At 47.9% G+C, this 15,262-nt stretch overlaps 4 non-coding genes across 4 annotated transcripts; all 4 read right to left on the reverse strand.

Moving 5' to 3' along the window:
* Window positions 1–3,385: 3,385 nt before the first annotated feature.
* LOC120934209 lies at window positions 3,386–3,484 on the reverse strand. Its single transcript, XR_005748354.1, has one exon. It is a non-coding gene; the product is annotated as a small nucleolar RNA U13 (small nucleolar RNA).
* Window positions 3,485–6,486: 3,002 nt separating this feature from the next.
* Window positions 6,487–6,585, reverse strand: LOC120934210. Its single transcript, XR_005748355.1, has one exon. It is a non-coding gene; the product is annotated as a small nucleolar RNA U13 (small nucleolar RNA).
* Window positions 6,586–10,507: 3,922 nt separating this feature from the next.
* LOC120934217 lies at window positions 10,508–10,606 on the reverse strand. The gene has a single exon (XR_005748362.1). It is a non-coding gene; the product is annotated as a small nucleolar RNA U13 (small nucleolar RNA).
* Window positions 10,607–14,260: 3,654 nt separating this feature from the next.
* On the reverse strand, window positions 14,261–14,359 carry LOC120934211. The gene has a single exon (XR_005748356.1). It is a non-coding gene; the product is annotated as a small nucleolar RNA U13 (small nucleolar RNA).
* Between the last annotated feature and the right edge of the window lie 903 nt (window positions 14,360–15,262).

A 15,262-nucleotide genomic window follows, 5' to 3' on the forward strand; every position in this document is an offset into this window, starting at 1 on the left:
GTCCTTCTTTTCCCACAAGTAGAGCTTTCTTTTGGTGGTATTTGATCACCTCTGCGGTTTTTATATTTTGCGCTATAAACAAAAAAGAACGACAACTTTGAAAAAAAATACAATATTTTTTACTTGTTGCTATAATAAATATCCCAATTTTTTTTTTTTTTTTTTAAACATGTTTTTTTTCAGTTTAGGCCGATACGTAAAAAAAAAAAAAAAACGCAATAAGCGACTTCTTTGCGCAAAAGTTAAAGCACCTACAAAATAGGGGACAGAATTATAATTTTTTATCATTTTTTTTTTACTAGTAATGGCGTCGATCTGCGATTTTTATTGGGACTGCGACATTATGGCGGACACATCGGACACTTTTGACACATTTTTGGGACCATTCACATTTATGCTGCGATCAGTGCTATAAATATGCACTAATTACTGTATAAATGTGACTGGCATTGAAGGGGTTAACACTAGGGGGTGAGGAAGGGGTTAAATGTGTACCCTGCATAGTGTTCTAACTAGGGTTGTCCCGATACCACTTTTTTGAGACCGAGTACAAGTACCGATACTTTTTTTCATGTACTCGCCGATACTGATTACCGATACGTTTTTTAATGTCATGTGACAGTGGCAGTATTTTTTTTTTTTACTATTTTTTTTTTTTTACAGTGATTTTTTTTTAGTGGGGGGGGGTGGATTGTCAGTGTGTGGTTTTTTTTTTTTTACATTTTTTTTTTTATATATATATATTTATTGCAATTTTTATTTTTTTAATCAGCCCTGTTGGGGGTCTTTGGAGAGATATCAGGGGTCTTAACAGACCTCTGACATCTCCCCTTTAAGACAGAGAAAGGAACTAAGGACACAGATTCCCCAGTCCCTTTCTCAGCAGCCTCAGCTGAAATGAATGGAGAGAAGCTCCTCCATTCATAAACTGAAGCATCGTAAACACAGGAGCTTACGATGCTCAGTTATATGAATGGACAGAGTCGGTGATCACCGACTCTGTTCATTCGGACAGGGTAGGAGCTGGGCTTAGCGGCTCCTACCTCCGCTCTCCCCTGACAGATTGAGGGGGGAGAGCGGCATGGGGGGGAGAGAGAACTGCACGGAGGGGGGGGGGGGGGGGGGGGGTTGGAGATTGAACTGCACGGATGGACGGGGGGGGAGAGAGAACTGCACGGATGGACGGGGGGGGGAGAGAACTGCACGGATGGACGGGGGGGAGAGAGAACGGCACGGATGGACGGGAGAAGGGGAGGAGAGAGAACAGCACGGACGGACAGGGGGAGGTGAGAGAGCTGCACGGACGGGGAAAAAACAGCACGGAGGGGAAAAAACAGCACGGGGGGAAGACAACACTGAGCACGGGGGAGAGAAGACTTGCAACTCCCCTGCCTGCCCAGGTATCAGGTGAGGCATCGGAGCATTTCCCCCGAGTACAAGTATTTGGGGAAATGCTTGGTATCGGTACCGATACCGATACTAGTATCGGTATCGGGACATCCCTAGTTCTAACTGTAGGTGGAGGGGGTGACTGGGGGAGGTGACCGATCTGTGTCCCTATGTACAAGAGACACAGATTGGTCTCCTCTCTCCCTGACAGCACGCTGTCTCACTCTCTATGTGAGCCGGCAATGAGAAATGATCTTATATGTTTACATATGAGATCATCTCTCATTGGCTGCACAGATCACCTACTAACGGCCACTCCGATTGGCCGTTCACGGCGATCTGTGATTGGCTGTGACATGGCAAGTGAAAATTCCGCAATGTGTGGCAGGTGACATGGCAAGTGACAATCCGCAACGTGTGGCAGGCGACGTGGCAAGTGACAATCCGTGACGTGGCAAGTGACAATCCACAACGTGTGACAGGTGACGTGACAAGTGACAATCCGCAACGTGTGGCAGGCGACGTGGCAAGTGACAATCCGCAACGTGTGGCAGGCGACGTGCCAAGTGACAATCCGTGACGTGTGGCAGGTGTCATGGCAAGTGAGAATCCGCAACGTGTGGCAGGTGACATGGAAAGTGACAATCCGCAACGTGTGGCAGGTGCTTGGCAAGTGACAATCCGCAACGTGTGGCAGGCGACGTGGCAAGTGACAATCCGTGACCTGGCAAGTGACAATCCGCAATGTGTGGCAGGTGACGTGGCAAGTGACAATCCGCAACGTGTGGCAGGTGACATGGCAAGTGACAATCCGCAACGTGTGGCAGGTGACATGGCAAGTGAGAATCCGCAACGTGTGGCAGGTGACATGGCAAGTGACAATCGGCAACGTGTGGCAGGCGACGTGGCAAGTGACAGTCCGTGACGTGGCAAGTGACAATCCACAACTTGTGGCAGGTGACGTGACAAGTGACAATCCGCAACGTGTGGCAGGCGACGTGCCAAGTGACAATCCGTGACGTGGCAAGTGACAATCCGCAACGTGTGGCAGGTGACAAGTGACATTCCGTGACGTGGCAAGTGACAATCCGCAACGTGTGGCAGGTGACGTGGCAAGTGACAATCCGCAACGTGTGGCAGGCGACGTGCCAAGTGACAATCCGTGACGTGGCAAGTGACAATCGGCAACGTGTGGCAGGTGTCATGGCAAGTGACAATCGGCAACGTGTGGCAGGTGACATGGCAAGTGACAATCGGCAACGTGTGGCAGGTGACATGGCAAGTGACAATCGGCAACGTGTGGCAGGTGACATGGCAAGTGACAATCGGCAACGTGTGGCAGGTGACATGGCAAGTGACAATCGGCAACGTGTGGCAGGTGACATGGCAAGTGACAATCCACAACGTGTGGCAGGTGACATGGCAAGTGACAATCGGCAACGTGTGGCAGGTGACATGGCAAGTGACAATCCGCAACGTGTGGCAGGTGACGTGGCAAGTGACAATCCGCAACGTGTGGCAGGTGACGTGGCAAGTGACAATCCGCAACGTGTGGCAGGTGACATGGCAAGTGAGAATCCGCATTTAGTGGCAGGTGACATGGCAAGTGACAATCCGCAACGTGTGGCAGGTGACGTGGCAAGTGACAATCCGCAATGTGTGGCAGGTGACACACTCAGGGCTCCCACTAATTCAGCATTATGGTGAGTTGAACTATTTCATTTTATATTACAGTGTAATAATAGAAATAATGCGCTTCAATCATCCTGAGACCATAATAACCATGGTGATTGAAGCACCAATACCAGCCATTCCACCCAAAAAAAACATTTTCTGGCAGTGCCCTCTCCCGAGACTAAACTCTGGATCTGTACCTGCTACAGATAAGCTTTTTTATGGGCTTTCCAGTAGATAAAAATTCCAACATCAGGACATACAAGCCCTTTACAAACTTGTATTCATCTATTATTGGTCACACAGTATAGAGCTGGTCATTGATCAGACGGGTAATGTGCCAAGTCGTAACAAGAATAGGACGGCACATCTCACACAGCCGTGTGATCACCCATTCATCACACCTATGAACCAGAAGGATCAAACAAATCATGTGACAGGCGAGGACCAACTATTAGACACACCTTTGCCAAGCTAGTGAGACTTTCATTCTCTACAAAACTAATAATAATTTCTGATTTGCTCACAATGCTATCTCCATTTCCAGGCTCTGTAATTATCGCAGAAAGTAGATTTAACCACTTGCTTACTGGGCACATATGCCGCCCTCCTGCCCAGGTGAAATTTCAGCTTCCGGCACTGCGTCGCTTTAACTGACAATTGCGCGGTCATGCGATGTGGCTCCCAAACAAAATGTATGTCCTTCTTTTCCCACAAGTAGAGCTTTCTTTTGGTGGCATTTGATCACCTCTGCGGTTTTTATATTTTGCGCTATAAACAAAAAAGAACGACAACTTTGAAAAAAAATTCAATATTTTTTACTTGTTGCTATAATAAATATCCCAATTTTTATTTTATTTTTTAAAACATTTTTTTTTCAGTTTAGGCCGATACGTAAAAAAAAAAAAAAAAATCGCAATAAGCGACTTCTTTGCGCAAAAGTTAAAGCGCCTACAAAATAGGGGACAGAATTATAATTTTTTATCATTTTTTTTTTACTAGTAATGGCGTCGATCTGCGATTTTTATTGGGACTGCGACATTATGGCGGACACATCGGACACTTTTGACACATTTTTGGGACCATTCACATTTATGCTGCGATCAGTGCTATAAATATGCACCAATTACTGTATAAATGTGACTGGCATTGAAGGGGTTAACACTAGGGGGTGAGGAAGGGGTTAAATGTGTACCCTGCATAGTGTTCTAACTAGGGTTGTCCCGATACCACTTTTTTGAGACCGAGTACAAGTACCGATACTTTTTTTCATGTACTCGCCGATACTGATTACCGATACGTTTTTTAATGTCATGTGACAGTGGCAGTATTTTTTTTTTTTACTATTTTTTTTTTTTTACAGTGATTTTTTTTTAGTGGGGGGGGGTGGATTGTCAGTGTGTGGTTTTTTTTTTTTTACATTTTTTTTTTTTATATATATATATTTATTGCAATTTTTATTTTTTTAATCAGCCCTGTTGGGGGTCTTTGGAGAGATATCAGGGGTCTTAACAGACCTCTGACATCTCCCCTTTAAGACAGAGAAAGGAACTAAGGACACAGATTCCCCAGTCCCTTTCTCAGCAGCCTCAGCTGAAATGAATGGAGAGAAGCTCCTCCATTCATAAACTGAAGCATCGTAAACACAGGAGCTTACGATGCTCAGTTATATGAATGGACAGAGTCGGTGATCACCGACTCTGTTCATTCGGACAGGGTAGGAGCTGGGCTTAGCGGCTCCTACCTCCGCTCTCCCCTGACAGATTGAGGGGGGAGAGCGGCATGGGGGGGAGAGAGAACTGCACGGAGGGGGGGGGGGGGGGGGTTGGAGATTGAACTGCACGGATGGACGGGGGGGGGGGGAGAACTGCACGGGTGGACGGGGGGGAGAGAGAACTGCACGGATGGACGGGGGGGAGAGAGAACGGCACGGATGGACGGGAGAAGGGGAGGAGAGAGAACAGCACGGACGGACAGGGGGAGGTGAGAGAGCTGCACGGACGGGGAAAAAACAGCACGGAGGGGAAAAAACAGCACGGGGGGAAGACAACACTGAGCACGGGGGAGAGAAGACTTGCAACTCCCCTGCCTGCCCAGGTATCAGGTGAGGCATCGGAGCATTTCCCCCGAGTACAAGTATTTGGGGAAATGCTTGGTATCGGTACCGATACCGATACTAGTATCGGTATCGGGACATCCCTAGTTCTAACTGTAGGTGGAGGGGGTGACTGGGGGAGGTGACCGATCTGTGTCCCTATGTACAAGAGACACAGATTGGTCTCCTCTCTCCCTGACAGCACGCTGTCTCACTCTCTATGTGAGCCGGCAATGAGAAATGATCTTATATGTTTACATATGAGATCATCTCTCATTGGCTGCACAGATCACCTACTAACGGCCACTCCGATTGGCCGTTCACGGCGATCTGTGATTGGCTGTGACATGGCAAGTGAAAATTCCGCAATGTGTGGCAGGTGACATGGCAAGTGACAATCCGCAACGTGTGGCAGGCGACGTGGCAAGTGACAATCCGTGACGTGGCAAGTGACAATCCACAACGTGTGACAGGTGACGTGACAAGTGACAATCCGCAACGTGTGGCAGGCGACGTGGCAAGTGACAATCCGCAACGTGTGGCAGGCGACGTGCCAAGTGACAATCCGTGACGTGTGGCAGGTGTCATGGCAAGTGAGAATCCGCAACGTGTGGCAGGTGACATGGAAAGTGACAATCCGCAACGTGTGGCAGGTGCTTGGCAAGTGACAATCCGCAACGTGTGGCAGGCGACGTGGCAAGTGACAATCCGTGACCTGGCAAGTGACAATCCGCAACGTGTGGCAGGTGACGTGGCAAGTGACAATCCGCAACGTGTGGCAGGTGACATGGCAAGTGACAATCCGCAACGTGTGGCAGGTGACGTGGCAAGTGACAATCCGCAACGTGTGGCAGGTGACGTGGCAAGTGACAATCCGCAACGTGTGGCAGGTGACATGGCAAGTGAGAATCCGCATTTAGTGGCAGGTGACATGGCAAGTGACAATCCGCAACGTGTGGCAGGTGACGTGGCAAGTGACAATCCGCAATGTGTGGCAGGTGACACACTCAGGGCTCCCACTAATTCAGCATTATGGTGAGTTGAACTATTTCATTTTATATTACAGTGTAATAATAGAAATAATGCGCTTCAATCATCCTGAGACCATAATAACCATGGTGATTGAAGCACCAATACCAGCCATTCCACCCAAAAAAAACATTTTCTGGCAGTGCCCTCTCCCGAGACTAAACTCTGGATCTGTACCTGCTACAGATAAGCTTTTTTATGGGCTTTCCAGTAGATAAAAATTCCAACATCAGGACATACAAGCCCTTTACAAACTTGTATTCATCTATTATTGGTCACACAGTATAGAGCTGGTCATTGATCAGACGGGTAATGTGCCAAGTCGTAACAAGAATAGGACGGCACATCTCACACAGCCGTGTGATCACCCATTCATCACACCTATGAACCAGAAGGATCGAAGGAATAACGTGACAGGCGAGGACCAACTATTAGACACACCTTTGCAAAGTTAGTGAGACTTTCATTCTCTACAAAATTAATAATAATTTCTGGTTTGCTTGCAATGCTATCTCCATTTCCAGGCTCTGTAATTATCGCAGAAAGTAGATTTAACCACTTGCTTACTGGGCACATATGCCGCCCTCCTGCCCAGGTGAAATTTCAGCTTCCGGCACTGCGTCGCTTTAACTGACAATTGCGCGGTCATGCGACGTGGCTCCCAAACAAAATTTATGTCCTTCTTTTCCCACAAATAGAGCTTTCTTTTGGTGGTATTTGATCACCTCTGCGGTTTTTATATTTTGCGCTATAAACAAAAAAGAACGACAATTTTGAAAAAAAATACAATATTTTTTACTTGTTGCTATAATAAATATCACAATTTTTTTTTTTTTTTTTTAAAACATTTTTTTTTCAGTTTAGGCCGATACGTAAAAAAAAAAAAAATCGCAATAAGCGACTTCTTTGCGCAAAAGTTAAAGCGCCTACAAAATAGGGGACAGAATTATAATTTTTTATCATTTTTTTTTTACTAGTAATGGCGTCGATCTGCGATTTTTATTGGGACTGCGACATTATGGCGGACACATCGGACACTTTTGACACATTTTTGGGACCATTCACATTTATGCTGCGATCAGTGCTATAAATATGCACCAATTACTGTATAAATGTGACTGGCATTGAAGGGGTTAACACTAGGGGGTGAGGAAGGGGTTAAATGTGTACCCTGCATAGTGTTCTAACTAGTGTTGTCCCGATACCACTTTTTTGAGACCGAGTACAAGTACCGATACTTTTTTTCATGTACTCGCCGATACTGATTACCGATACTTTTTTTCATGTACTCGCCGATACTGATTACCGATACGTTTTTTAATGTCATGTGACAGTGGCAGTATTTTTTTTTTTTTTTACTATTTTTTTTTTTTTACAGTGATTTTATTTTTTTAGTAGGGGGGGTGGATTGTCAGTGTGTGTTTTTTTTTGTTGTTTTTTTTTACATTTTTTTTTTTTTTTTAATCAGCCCTGATGGGGGTCTTTGGAGAGATATTAGGGGTCTTAACAAACCTCTGACATCTCCCCTTTAAGACAGAGAAAGGAACTAAGGACACAGATTCCCCAGTCCCTTTCTCAGCAGCCTCAGCTGAAATGAATGGAGAGAAGCTCCTCTCCATTCATAAACTGAAGCATCGTAAACACAGGAGGTTACGATGCTCAGTTATATGAATGGACAGAGTCGGTGATCACCGACTCTGTTCATTCAGACAAGGTAGGAGCCGGGCTTAGCGGCTCCTACCTCCGCTCTCCCCCCTGACAGATTGAGGGGGGAGAGTGGCACGGACGGGGGGAGAGAGAACTGCACGGACGGGGGGGAGGGGGTTGGAGAGAGAACTGCACGGATGGACGGGGGGGGGGGAGAGAGAACGGCACGGATGGACGGGGGAAGGGGAGGAGAGAGAACAGCATGGACGGGGGGGGGGGGGGGGAGGGGGTTGGAGAGAGAACTGCATGGATGGACGGGGGGGGGGGGAGAGAACTGCACGGATGGACGGGGGAAGGGGAGGAGAGAGAACTGCACGGACGGACAGGGGGAGGTGAGAGAGCTGCACGGACGGGGAAAAAACAGCACGGGGGGGAAGACAACAGCACGGGGGGGGGGGAGACAACAATGAGCACGGGGGAGAGAAGACTTGCAACTCCCCTGCCTGCCCAGGTATCGGGTGAGGCATCGGAGCATTTCCCCGGAGTACAAGTATTTGGGGAAATGCTCGGTATCGGTATCGGGACATCCCTAGTTCTAACTGTGGGGGAGGGGGGTGACTGGGGGAGGTGACCGATCTGTGTCCCTATGTACAAGAGACACAGATCGGTCTCCTCTCTCCCTGACAGGAAGCTGTCTCACTCTCTGTGTGAGCCGGCAATGAGAAATGATCTTATATGTTTACATATGAGATCATCTCTCATTGGCCGCACAGATCACCTACTAACGGCCACTCCGATTGGCCGTTCACGGCGATCTGTGATTGGCTGTGACATGGCAAGTGAAAATTCCGCAACGTGTGGCAGGTGACATGGCAAGTGACAATCGGCAACGTGTGGCAGGTGACATGGCAAGTGACAATCCGCAACGTGTGGCAGGTGTCATGGCAAGTGACAATCCGTAACGTTTGGCAGGTGAGGTGGCAAGTGACAATCCGCAACGTGTGGCAGGCGACGTGGCAAGTGACAATCCGTGACGTGGCAAGTGACAATCCACAACGTGTGGCAGGTGACGTGACAAGTGACAATCCGCAACGTGTGGCAGGCGACGTGGCAAGTGACAATCCGCAACGTGTGGCAGGCGACGTGCCAAGTGACAATCCGTGACGTGTGGCAGGTGTCATGGCAAGTGACAATCAGCAACATGTGGCAGGTGACATGGCAAGTGAGAATCCGCAACGTGTGGCAGGTGACATGGCAAGTGACAATCCGCAAGGTGTGGCAGGTGACGTGGCAAGTGACAATCCGTGACCTGGCAAGTGACAATCCGCAACGTGTGGCAGGTGACGTGGCAAGTGACAATCCGCAACGTGTGGCAGGTGCTTGGCAAGTGACAATCCGCAACGTGTGGCAGGCGACGTGGCAAGTGACAATCCGTGACCTGGCAAGTGACAATCCGCAACGTGTGGCAGGTGACGTGGCAAGTGACAATCCGCAACGTGTGGCAGGTGTCATGGCAAGTGACAATCGGCAACGTGTGGCAGGTAACATGGCAAGTGACAATCCGCAACGTGTGGCAGGCGACGTGGCAAGTGACAATCCGTGACGTGGCAAGTGACAATCCACAACGTGTGGCAGGTGACGTGACAAGTGACAATCCGCAACGTGTGGCAGGCGACGTGCCAAGTGACAATCCGTGACGTGGCAAGTGACAATCCGCAACGTGTGGCAGGCGACGTGCCAAGTGACAATCCGTGACGTGGCAAGTGACAATCCGCAACGTGTGGCAGGTGACAAGTGACATTCCGTGACGTGGCAAGTGACAATCCGCAACGTGTGGCAGGTGACGTGGCAAGTGACAATCCGCAACGTGTGGCAGGCGACGTGCCAAGTGACAATCCGTGACGTGGCAAGTGACAATCGGCAACGTGTGGCAGGTGTCATGGCAAGTGACAAACGGCAACGTGTGGCAGGTGACATGGCAAGTGAGAATCCGCAACGTGTGGCAGGTGACATGGCAAGTGACAATCCGCAACGTGTGGCAGGTGACGTGGCAAGGGAGAATCCGCAACGTGTGGCAGGTGACGTGTCAAGTGAGAATCCGCAACGTGTGGCAGGTGACATGGCAAGTGAGAATCCGCAACGTGTGGCAGGTGACTTGGCAAGTGACAATCCGCAACGTGTGGCAGGTGACGTGGCAAGGGAGAATCCGCAACGTGTGGCAGGTGACGTGGCAAGTGACAATCCGCAATGTGTGGCAGGTGACGTGGCAAGTGAGAATCCGCAACGTGTGGAAGGTGACATGGCAAGTGACAATCCGCATTTGGTGGCAGGCGAAGTGGCAGGTGACACACTCAGGGCTCCCACTAATTCAGCATTATGGTGAGTTGAACTATTTCATTTTATATTACAGTGTAATAATAGAAATAATGCGCTTCAATCATCCTGAGACCATAATAACCATGGTGATTGAAGCACCAATACCAGCCATTTCGCCCAAAAAACATATTTTCTGGCAGTGCCCTCTCCCAAGACCAAACTCTGGAACAGCTCCTGCTACAGATAAGCTTTTTTATGGGCTTTCCAGTAGATAAAAAAATCCAACATCAGGACATACAAGCCCTTTACAAACTTGTATTCATCTATTATTGGTCACACAGTATAGAGCTGGTCATTGATCAGACGGGTAATGTGCCAAGTCGTAACAAGAGTAGGACGGCACATCTCACACAGCCATGTGACCACCCATTCATCACACCTATGAACCAGAAGGATCGAAGGAATAACGTGACAGGCGAGGACCAACTATGAGACACACCTTTGCCTAGTTAGTGAGACTTTCATTCTCTACAAAACTAATAATAATTTCTGGTTTGCTTGCAATGCTATCTCTATTTCCAGGCTCTGTAATTATCGCAGAAAGTAGATTTAACCACTTGCTTACTGGGCACATATGCCGCCCTCCTGCCCAGGTGAAATTTCAGCTTCCGGCACTGCGTCGCTTTAACTGACAATTGCGCGGTCATGCGACGTGGCTCCCAAACAAAATTTATGTCCTTCTTTTCCCACAAGTAGAGCTTTCTTTTGGTGGTATTTGATCACCTCTGCGGTTTTTATATTTTGCGCTATAAACAAAAAAGAACGACAACTTTGAAAAAAAATACAATATTTTTTACTTGTTGCTATAATAAATATCCCAATTTTTTTTTTTTTTTTTTAAACATGTTTTTTTTCAGTTTAGGCCGATACGTAAAAAAAAAAAAAAAACGCAATAAGCGACTTCTTTGCGCAAAAGTTAAAGCACCTACAAAATAGGGGACAGAATTATAATTTTTTATCATTTTTTTTTTACTAGTAATGGCGTCGATCTGCGATTTTTATTGGGACTGCGACATTATGGCGGACACATCGGACACTTTTGACACATTTTTGGGACCATTCACATTTATGCTGCGATCAGTGCTATAAATATGCACTAATTACTGTATAAATGTGACTGGCATTGAAGGGGTTAACACTAGGGGGTGAGGAAGGGGTTAAATGTGTACCCTGCATAGTGTTCTAACTAGGGTTGTCCCGATACCACTTTTTTGAGACCGAGTACAAGTACCGATACTTTTTTTCATGTACTCGCCGATACTGATTACCGATACGTTTTTTAATGTCATGTGACAGTGGCAGTATTTTTTTTTTTTACTATTTTTTTTTTTTTACAGTGATTTTTTTTTAGTGGGGGGGGGGGGATTGTCAGTGTGTGGTTTTTTTTTTTTACATTTTTTTTTTTTTATTTATATATTTATTGCAATTTTTATTTTTTTAATCAGCCCTGTTGGGGGTCTTTGGAGAGATATCAGGGGTCTTAACAGACCTCTGACATCTCCCCTTTAAGACAGAGAAAGGAACTAAGGACACAGATTCCCCAGTCCCTTTCTCAGCAGCCTCAGCTGAAATGAATGGAGAGAAGCTCCTCCATTCATAAACTGAAGCATCGTAAACACAGGAGCTTACGATGCTCAGTTATATGAATGGACAGAGTCGGTGATCACCGACTCTGTTCATTCGGACAGGGTAGGAGCTGGGCTTAGCGGCTCCTACCTCCGCTCTCCCCTGACAGATTGAGGGGGGAGAGCGGCATGGGGGGGAGAGAGAACTGCACGGAGGGGGGGGGGGGGGGGGGTTGGAGATTGAACTGCACGGATGGACGGGGGGGGAGAGAGAACTGCACGGATGGACGGGGGGGAGAGAGAACTGCACGGATGGACGGGGGGGAGAGAGAACGGCACGGATGGACGGGAGAAGGGGAGGAGAGAGAACAGCACGGACGGACAGGGGGAGGTGAGAGAGCTGCACGGACGGGGAAAAAAACAGCACGGAGGGGAAAAAACAGCACGGGGGGAAGACAACACTGAGCACGGGGGAGAGAAGACTTGCAACTCCCCTGCCTGCCCAGGTATCAGGTGAGGCATCGGAGCATTTCCCCCGAGTACAAGTATTTGGGGAAATGCTTGGTATCGGTACCGATACTAGTATCGGTATCGGGACATCCCTAGTTCTAACTGTAGGTGGAGGGGGTGACTGGGGGAGGTGACCGATCTGTGTCCCTATGTACAAGAGACACAGATTGGTCTCCTCTCTCCCTGACAGCACGCTGTCTCACTCTCTATGTGAGCCGGCAATGAGAAATGATCTTATATGTTTACATATGAGATCATCTCTCATTGGCTGCACAGATCACCTACTAACGGCCACTCCGATTGGCCGTTCACGGCGATCTGTGATTGGCTGTGACATGGCAAGTGAAAATTCCGCAATGTGTGGCAGGTGACATGGCAAGTGACAATCCGCAACGTGTGGCAGGCGACGTGGCAAGTGACAATCCGTGACGTGGCAAGTGACAATCCACAACGTGTGACAGGTGACGTGACAAGTGACAATCCGCAACGTGTGGCAGGCGACGTGGCAAGTGACAATCCGCAACGTGTGGCAGGCGACGTGCCAAGTGACAATCCGTGACGTGTGGCAGGTGTCATGGCAAGTGAGAATCCGCAACGTGTGGCAGGTGACATGGAAAGTGACAATCCGCAACGTGTGGCAGGTGCTTGGCAAGTGACAATCCGCAACGTGTGGCAGGCGACGTGGCAAGTGACAATCCGTGACCTGGCAAGTGACAATCCGCAATGTGTGGCAGGTGACGTGGCAAGTGACAATCCGCAACGTGTGGCAGGTGTCATGGCAAGTGACAATCGGCAACGTGTGGCAGGTGACATGGCAAGTGAGAATCCGCAACGTGTGGCAGGTGACATGGCAAGTGACAATCGGCAACGTGTGGCAGGCGACGTGGCAAGTGACAGTCCGTGACGTGGCAAGTGACAATCCACAACTTGTGGCAGGTGACGTGACAAGTGACAATCCGCAACGTGTGGCAGGCGACGTGCCAAGTGACAATCCGTGACGTGGCAAGTGACAATCCGCAACGTGTGGCAGGTGACAAGTGACATTCCGTGACGTGGCAAGTGACAATCCGCAACGTGTGGCAGGTGACGTGGCAAGTGACAATCCGCAACGTGTGGCAGGCGACGTGCCAAGTGACAATCCGTGACGTGGCAAGTGACAATCGGCAACGTGTGGCAGGTGTCATGGCAAGTGACAATCGGCAACGTGTGGCAGGTGACATGGCAAGTGACAATCGGCAACGTGTGGCAGGTGTCATGGCAAGTGACAATCGGCAACGTGTGGCAGGTGACATGGCAAGTGACAATCGGCAACGTGTGGCAGGTGACATGGCAAGTGACAATCGGCAACGTGTGGCAGGTGACATGGCAAGTGACAATCCACAACGTGTGGCAGGTGTCATGGCAAGTGACAATCGGCAACGTGTGGCAGGTGACATGGCAAGTGACAATCCGCAACGTGTGGCAGGTGACGTGGCAAGTGACAATCCGCAACGTGTGGCAGGTGACGTGGCAAGTGACAATCCGCAACGTGTGGCAGGTGACATGGCAAGTGAGAATCCGCATTTAGTGGCAGGTGACATGGCAAGTGACAATCCGCAACGTGTGGCAGGTGACGTGGCAAGTGACAATCCGCAATGTGTGGCAGGTGACACACTCAGGGCTCCCACTAATTCAGCATTATGGTGAGTTGAACTATTTCATTTTATATTACAGTGTAATAATAGAAATAATGCGCTTCAATCATCCTGAGACCATAATAACCATGGTGATTGAAGCACCAATACCAGCCATTCCACCCAAAAAAAACATTTTCTGGCAGTGCCCTCTCCCGAGACTAAACTCTGGATCTGTACCTGCTACAGATAAGCTTTTTTATGGGCTTTCCAGTAGATAAAAATTCCAACATCAGGACATACAAGCCCTTTACAAACTTGTATTCATCTATTATTGGTCACACAGTATAGAGCTGGTCATTGATCAGACGGGTAATGTGCCAAGTCGTAACAAGAATAGGACGGCACATCTCACACAGCCGTGTGATCACCCATTCATCACACCTATGAACCAGAAGGATCAAACAAATCATGTGACAGGCGAGGACCAACTATTAGACACACCTTTGCCAAGCTAGTGAGACTTTCATTCTCTACAAAACTAATAATAATTTCTGATTTGCTCACAATGCTATCTCCATTTCCAGGCTCTGTAATTATCGCAGAAAGTAGATTTAACCACTTGCTTACTGGGCACATATGCCGCCCTCCTGCCCAGGTGAAATTTCAGCTTCCGGCACTGCGTCGCTTTAACTGACAATTGCGCGGTCATGCGATGTGGCTCCCAAACAAAATGTATGTCCTTCTTTTCCCACAAGTAGAGCTTTCTTTTGGTGGCATTTGATCACCTCTGCGGTTTTTATATTTTGCGCTATAAACAAAAAAGAACGACAACTTTGAAAAAAAATTCAATATTTTTTACTTGTTGCTATAATAAATATCCCAATTTTTATTTTATTTTTTAAAACATTTTTTTTTCAGTTTAGGCCGATACGTAAAAAAAAAAAAAAAATCGCAATAAGCGACTTCTTTGCGCAAAAGTTAAAGCGCCTACAAAATAGGGGACAGAATTATAATTTTTTATCATTTTTTTTTTACTAGTAATGGCGTCGATCTGCGATTTTTATTGGGACTGCGACATTATGGCGGACACATCGGACACTTTTGACACATTTTTGGGACCATTCACATTTATGCTGCGATCAGTGCTATAAATATGCACCAATTACTGTATAAATGTGACTGGCATTGAAGGGGTTAACACTAGGGGGTGAGGAAGGGGTTAAATGTGTACCCTGCATAGTGTTCTAACTAGGGTTGTCCCGATACCACTTTTTTGAGACCGAGTACAAGTACCGATACTTTTTTTCATGTACTCGCCGATACTGATTACCGATACGTTTTTTAATGTCATGTGACAGTGG

The sequence above is a fragment of the Rana temporaria genome, chromosome 3 (assembly GCF_905171775.1).
Source record: "Rana temporaria chromosome 3, aRanTem1.1, whole genome shotgun sequence".
Taxonomy (NCBI): Eukaryota; Metazoa; Chordata; class Amphibia; order Anura; family Ranidae; genus Rana; species Rana temporaria.